Source organism: Rosa chinensis, chromosome 6 (genome assembly GCF_002994745.2).
Source record: "Rosa chinensis cultivar Old Blush chromosome 6, RchiOBHm-V2, whole genome shotgun sequence".
In the NCBI taxonomy this organism is placed as follows: Eukaryota; Viridiplantae; Streptophyta; class Magnoliopsida; order Rosales; family Rosaceae; genus Rosa; species Rosa chinensis.
Window position 1 is genome coordinate 42,874,796 of NC_037093.1, and position 7,072 is coordinate 42,881,867.

The 7,072-nt window shown below is 39.2% G+C and overlaps 1 long non-coding RNA gene across 1 annotated transcript; it reads left to right on the plus strand.

The window, feature by feature from the left end:
• Window positions 1-1,454: 1,454 nt before the first annotated feature.
• On the plus strand, window positions 1,455-3,720 carry LOC121050264. The gene is made up of 3 exons (XR_005802508.1): window positions 1,455-1,842; window positions 1,915-1,965; window positions 3,332-3,720. It is a non-coding gene; the product is annotated as an uncharacterized LOC121050264 (long non-coding RNA).
• The last annotated feature ends 3,352 nt before the right edge of the window (window positions 3,721-7,072 follow it).

Sequence of the window (7,072 nt, forward strand, 5' to 3'; positions counted from 1 at the left end):
TGGCTATGCATATTAGATTTTTTTTTTTTTTTTTTGTTGAGAGAAACTGTCAACTCAAATAAATCAGGAGGTAAACTCCTTAGAAAGTACATCAACAATACAAGTTGGAGGCTCTAGGCCCTAGGCCCCAGAATAAAGAACTAGAAGAAGAACAAGCAAAATGAGCTAAAGTATGAGCCACAACATTGGCTTAACGATAAATATGAGTAAAGTAAGAACCCGACATCTATTGAAGATAAAAGGTAATGTCATCATACACACGACCAATGAAGGAAGTATAGGGAATGACTCTCTGCTTTGTTGCATGAAAAAGAGTAAGAGAATCAGTCTCAAAAGTAACCGGAGAGAGACCTCACTGAATAGCAAGTGAGACTGCCTCCCTCCCAGCTAATGCCTCAACCTGTTATGGAGAAGAGACATGAGATACTGGAGCATAATAACCTCCCAAACATTTCACCATATCATCACGGATAATGACTCCAATCCCCCCAGTACCAGTATCTTTATGAAATGCACCATCAACATTAATCTTCACCCACCCTGTACTCGGAGGTTTCCAAGGGACTACACGCTTACTCCCTCCACCCTGGCTCTTGCCCTGATACCTTTGATATTCCTGGAGACGAGCCGACAATAGCAGCACAACCTGGTTCACCTCCATACTCTTGTTATCCCACACTCTATTATTTCTCTCCCTCCAAACACCCCACAAATTATAAACAAAAGTTGCCCATAACTTGGAAGGCAATTGAGAAGCACAAACCAAATCCACTCCAAAAACTGCACCATCCTGGCAACAGAAGAGTAAGCCAACCGTACCACCCCAGGCACGACATTCAACACTCCCCTGACATACGGACAAAGCCTACATATATGTTCAATTGTCTCTTCCCCCACTCCACATAGAACACAAGGTCTTACCTCCAGAAGAACCTGTTTCTCAATCAATCTATCCATAGTAGGTAAACAATTGTTCAACACCTTCCATAGAAATTTTTTTGCCGTACCTGGTACATTGGTAGTGTAGACCCCCGTACTTTTTATTGTTTATTTTAATTTGTCGTACAACGTATGAAACTACGTATTTGTATGGTACACAAGTATTCGCGCTTAGGTTAAGACTTTGAGGCCATTTTAAGAGATTAAGAAATTAGAGAAAATCCAATTTGGGTCTAGGAAACTATTTTTAAAGTATCGAGGCTTAGGACAAGCCCGGAAAATTTTCCCGAAATGATTCGGTGAAGTATCAGAGAAATAAGGATGTTTGAAGAGGTAATTTTCGGAGTGGGCTTAAGGAAAATTAAGAGTAAAATGAAATAGGAGTACCCTAAGCCCATTGGCCCCAAAGGAGGGGCAGATTCGACTTTTCACAATTAAATTTGGGAGAGGTATAAAAGCAAAACACTCTCTCCAAACCCTAGCATCTTCCTCATTTTCTCCCTTTCCTCTCTCTCTCTACCCGAGAGCTTCTCTCTCCTCATCCTCGCCGGAAATCGCCGCCGCTGGTCACCACCGGCGCCGGAACCCAGATTTCAACCAAAATTTCCAGATTTTCTTCTCTTCATCCCCTCTTTCCATTTCTCCAACCAAAATCAAGAAATTTGGCCATTTAATCCTCCAAAAACCCTAGAACTTGAAGCTAATTTGGGGGGGGTTTTTGTGATTTCTTCTTTCCAAGCTTAAATCAAGGTAATATCCCTCCTAATCTAGCCTCTATTCATCTGATCTACGCCTATTTCTTCCTAAATCCGAGTTTTTGATTTGGATTTGTGATTTTGTTTGCATGAACCCGATTTCTCCTTAAACCATGAAGCTAGGCTATGGGTTTGGCAAGGATTTTTGGTAAGGATCTATCCATGCAACCTTGTTTTCGAGTTTTTTTGGTTGAGATGTTGATGTTGGATGGATTTGTAGGTGAAGAAGGCCAAGGAGAAGGAATAGGCCGTGATTTTTGAAGAAGAAAGGGTAAGGAATGGGTTTTGGACAAACCCTAGAATTTTTGGAATTTATTTGGTTGATTTTGATTATGTTGAGTTATTGTTGTTGTTGGAAAAATTGTGAAAAATAGAGATTTGAGGATGGTTTAATTAGTAGGATTTTATTAGCCTAATTTTTCAAAGTGTTGGAATTTTGGTGTTGAAGATTTGGTGATTGTTGTTGTGTAGTTTTGGCCAAAAGAAAAAGAAAAGGAAGAAGAAAAGAAATGGATTTGTTTTTGGAAGAAAAGGAAAATAAAGAAAATGGTAAAAGTTGGATTAAATGAGTTTTTACTGTGGTAAAGTGGTAAAAAGTGAAGAAGGTGAAAGTAAAGGTAAATTCGGTAAAAAAAAGAGGTAAAAGGTAAAAGTGAAAGTGTGGAGGTAAAAGTCATGGTAAAAGTGAAAATGTGGAAAAGGAGAAGAAAATGGGTAAAAGTAAAAGTAAAACTTTATTTATAATTATTTACTTATTTATTTTTAATAAATAATAAATAATGGTAAATAAAGGAATACTTGGTCAAAAGTTAAGGTCAAAATTCAAAAGTCAACTCTGAGAGTTGACCAGGGTTGACCGACCTCGTAAAACGTGAGGATCGACTCGACTTTGGTCGCTCGGATTGGCGAAAGTTTAGCAGAGCGATAAGGACGTTTTCCTTTTTAAGAAAGAAGTTAGTTTCCCAAATTGGTAAAGATTGAAAGAAATAATTAATGGCCTCATTGAAATAAAAAGGATTTAGTATGCACGATTACTTAAAGTTGATCATAATGTTTACCTGGATAATTACTTACAAACTAAGTAATGGTTCAGGAAACACGATCGTTAAGAAAGCTTAAGCGGAAAGCATTAGAGTGTGGAGTACGCCAGCATTTTCCAGGTAGAGTGAGCTGTCCCTTCCTTGTTAAAGGCTTTTCGATATATGTGGAATGCTCTAGTATAATATTATGTTGTCTGCAACTATGTTTTTGGTTGTTCATTAGTCGATGCCTCGTGATACCTATTGATGATTGTTGATTGCGAAAACTGAGGCTAGACTTGCATGTTGAGATACTGTACCCTATAGAGTAGTTGGCCGGTTCTCGAAGGATGACGAACCAGGTCGGTCACCGATTTATTTTAGTTTAGCCGGCAGGTAAGTATCTCGGAGCTCCAAGTTGTGTGAAGCATGCTGCATATGATTTCCTGAAACGAAACAACTATGATTGTTTTTGCTTGCATTTGTTTACTTGATTTTACAAATGCGCGCAACCTATATTTTAGTAGCTATGTTTTACTTATAGTTTTCAAACCTAACTAAGGTTGGGTCGGCCCCTATTGGGCTAGCGAGGACGAAATGCTCACCCCTACATTTCAGGTTACAACGAGGTCATTCCAGACGATTTGGATTAGAAGTGGGTCGTTGGCCGAGTTCGTGTGTTGCTGTTCCTGTTGCTTGAAGTTCTTCCCTTTTGGTATTCCATCGATTTACTCGTTTTTCATTCTATGTTGAACTCTGTGAGGTTCGCCTACCTGGGAGCGCGCCTCACCCCTTTGTTTTATTGTTGTTGTTGAACTTTCCTTTCATTTCGGTTATGATGGAAGCCTTAAGGCGCCACAATGCACTTGCCCACTTTATTTTTAAGCATTTCCAGACTTGTTATTTTGACTGTTGGGTTGTTGATTTAAAATCCTTTCTTAAAAGTTTTTCTTGGTCTCCTATTTTCTAAAAATTGTATTTTCAAAAAGGCATTGTAGTATTAAGTTGGTAGGTCTACGGTATGTCTACGACGTATCGAGCTCCTATTGGCTTAATATTATGGCGCTGTGGTATACCCATTCGGGTCACCACAGGTAGACCATAGCTTTTTCCATAAATCTTGCGTCTGCAAAGGCACCTCTTGTACTATTTCCTCCTCCATTAAGAGCTTGTACGCACTCTTAACTGAAAACAACCTTTTGGAATCAAAGTGCCACAACACCCAACGATCATGAACCCTTCTATTACTCAAAGGAATAGACAAAATAAAAGGGATATCATCAACATGACAAACCTGTTGTACCAATGGTTCATTCCAGCAACTCTCATCATTCAAAAGGTGACTGACCTTCCAAAGAGGATCTCTACCTCCGTGAACTGGTAATAAGCGAAAAGGTGTCGCTGTAGGTAGCCATGGGTCAGAAAGCAAGATATCGTTCCCATCTCCTACTTGCCAACGTGCCCCTTTGACAAGAACACTTCTAGCTTCATAAATACTCTGCCAAGAAAATGAAGGTGAATGATGAGGTGCAGCCTCCCAAAAGAAGAATCTTGAAAGTATCTGGCCTTAGAGATTTTGGCAATCAATGAATTCGGATGTTGAACAATTCTCCAGCCCTGTTTTGCTAACATAGCCTTATTAAAAGCATATAAATCCTAGAAGCCCAATCCTCCTTCTTTCCTTGGCCGGCAAAGAAATTGCCAAGACTTCCAATGAATTGTCCTTTGTTCATTAGAGCCTCCCCACCAAAATCTAGCACATCTATATTGAAGATCAACACAAAAAATTTTTGTTAATTGAAAGCAGCTCATAGCATATGTAGGTAAAGATTGAGCTACCACCTTGATTAGAATATCTTTGAAAGCACCACTAAGAAGCCGACCCTGCCAAGTTTGAAGTTTCTTATCCAATCTCTCCTGAATATATTGAAAAGTACTAGTTTTATTCCTTCCAACATATGTAGGCAAACCAAGATACTTCTCATGGGATTCCACTACATTAACTCCCAAAAAGGTAGCAAGCAAATTCTGATTAGCACGATCCACATTTTTACTAAACGTAACAGAACTCTTATGGAAGTTAACTTGCTGCCCAGATGCTTTTCCATACACCTTCAATACATTACTAATTTCTTGACAAGCCTGTAAATTAGCAGTAGCATGCAACATACTATCATCTGCAAAAAGAAGATGATTGACCATTGGAGCGCCGTCACAAATAGATATACCTGACAACACACCTAGATCAGCCTTTGTCTTTAATAAAGCAGAGAAACCTTCTGCTCCGAGAAGAAACAAATATGGTGATAAAGGATCTCCTTGTCTCAACCCTGTAGAAGGTACCACATAGCCCCTGGGCTTTCCCCATACCAAAAAGGAATATCTGACAGAAGAAACACGCTGCATAATCATCTATACCCGACTGTGAGCAAACCCCATACGTTCCATGACTTTCTGTAAAAAACCCACCCCATGCATATTAGATAATTTATCTTGAGAGTAAATTAAAATTAAAAGCTAGAAAACATAAGAAAAAGAGGTAGTATAGCAGTAGATATATCTCTACTACTATAAAGGGAAGCCTAACTTTAGTGTCATAGCCTCATAGGCTCAACCAAAATTTTGAAACACCTAAAATACCCTTTATTTAATAAATTATCATATCAGTATTTTTTTTATTTTTAAAGGTTAAAAAATGTATAACATATTTTTATTTTTAAATTGTTAGATAAACATAAATGAAAACATACAAAATTAAATGAACAATCACAGTATCACACGTTGCTCTCTTCAATTATCAGTGTAAACACGCGAGTTAAAAGGCTAGTTTTCTAAAAGAAAGAAAGTGATCATTTTCTTCATAATTAATTTTTTGTCGATGTTATTTTGTCATTTACCGTAATGTCCTTCAAATATCAATTCTAATACGAAGATTTGATATAGTTTGGGAATTGATTTCTTAACTAGTATATTTGTAGCGACCAAAATTTTAATATTCATCTAAAGTTGACTCTCTGGTTTTTTTTTTTCCTTATAATGAAGAAGGTCAATATTTATTCTTAACAAGTGTCATTAGAATTAATGACTTGTTCAAGTAAACCCTAATTTGTGTTTCGCCCAAACTCTAGATTACTTGCTCTAGTGGTAATATGGTTAAATTAGAAGGATCTAGATTCCTATTCAATGTACGATTACTTTCCTTGTATGATTGAGATTCTATGCATTGTAATCCTCTATATAAAGAGGTCCCTATTATCAATGAGAATACACAGCAAATTCCTCTCAAATTCAGTTTCTCTACAATACGTTATCAGCATGAAGCCCTAACCCTAAAACCATATATTCGTAGCCTTCAAATCCCAGGACCCACCGCCGCCCACCTTGAAGTTTTCACCTCCAGAAGCCCTGAACCGGCCACCGAAAGAGACCAAACAGGCTTCCCAAGAAGAATCTGAGATCTCCTGCCCGGTTTGCCATCTTCCAGTCCACCTTCCACTGCCATCTTTTGTCAGTAGCTGCACCTCGTCCCCAGATTCCGGGAACCAAAAAAACCATCACTGGAACGGGCCTGGAAACTGCCGAATCGGCCGCCTGAAGAGACTGCACCGCCGAACCGTAGCCTACCTCAGTTAACCCAGCCCAGCAGCCCAAAGCTTCAGCCCAAAAGGAAAATAACCCTAGGCCCTGAAGCTCAACTGATCTCGGCCCAAAGACAGAAGCCCAGCAGCCTGAAGCCCACTGACGTCAGCCCTGCATCATCAACCACGTCAGCATCCACATTAGCATCCAGTCAGTGCCCAGTCAACCTGCCACTTCAGCATCAGAGCGCCACGTCAGCACCTGCGGTCAACCCTTTTCAGGCGACTTTTCCAGCCACTTTCCGGCGACATTTTTCCAACCAACTTTTCCGGTTAAGATTTCCTGCAATTTTTCAAGATAAACTTTTCTAAAAGTTCCCGTTTTTGAAGTTTTTATTACTTTTCTCTTCTTTTTATCGGAGACTTCCAACATCCCTTCTTCTACCCCCCTTTCTTCTTCATAGGGGAGACCAAAAAGCTGAACTGTGGGGGTTCGTGCTCACTTCAAGCTTGGAGCTTGTAGAGTCCTCAAAACTTAGAGTTTGTTGAGAAGAAAACGATCGACCACATACATCATTGTTTCGATCTAATCTAAAACCCCTCTTGGAATTGGATTTTCTTGGAAGCGACTACGCTCAGAAAATCCCTAATTTCTTGGAAGCGACTACGCTTAGAAATTTTATAGTTTTTTTCGTGGTCGCCCTTTTTCGCTATGAAACTAACCCTATTTTCTTGTTGTTTTTAACCTGAACAAGTTGAGCTTCGCTCCACTAGAGACAAC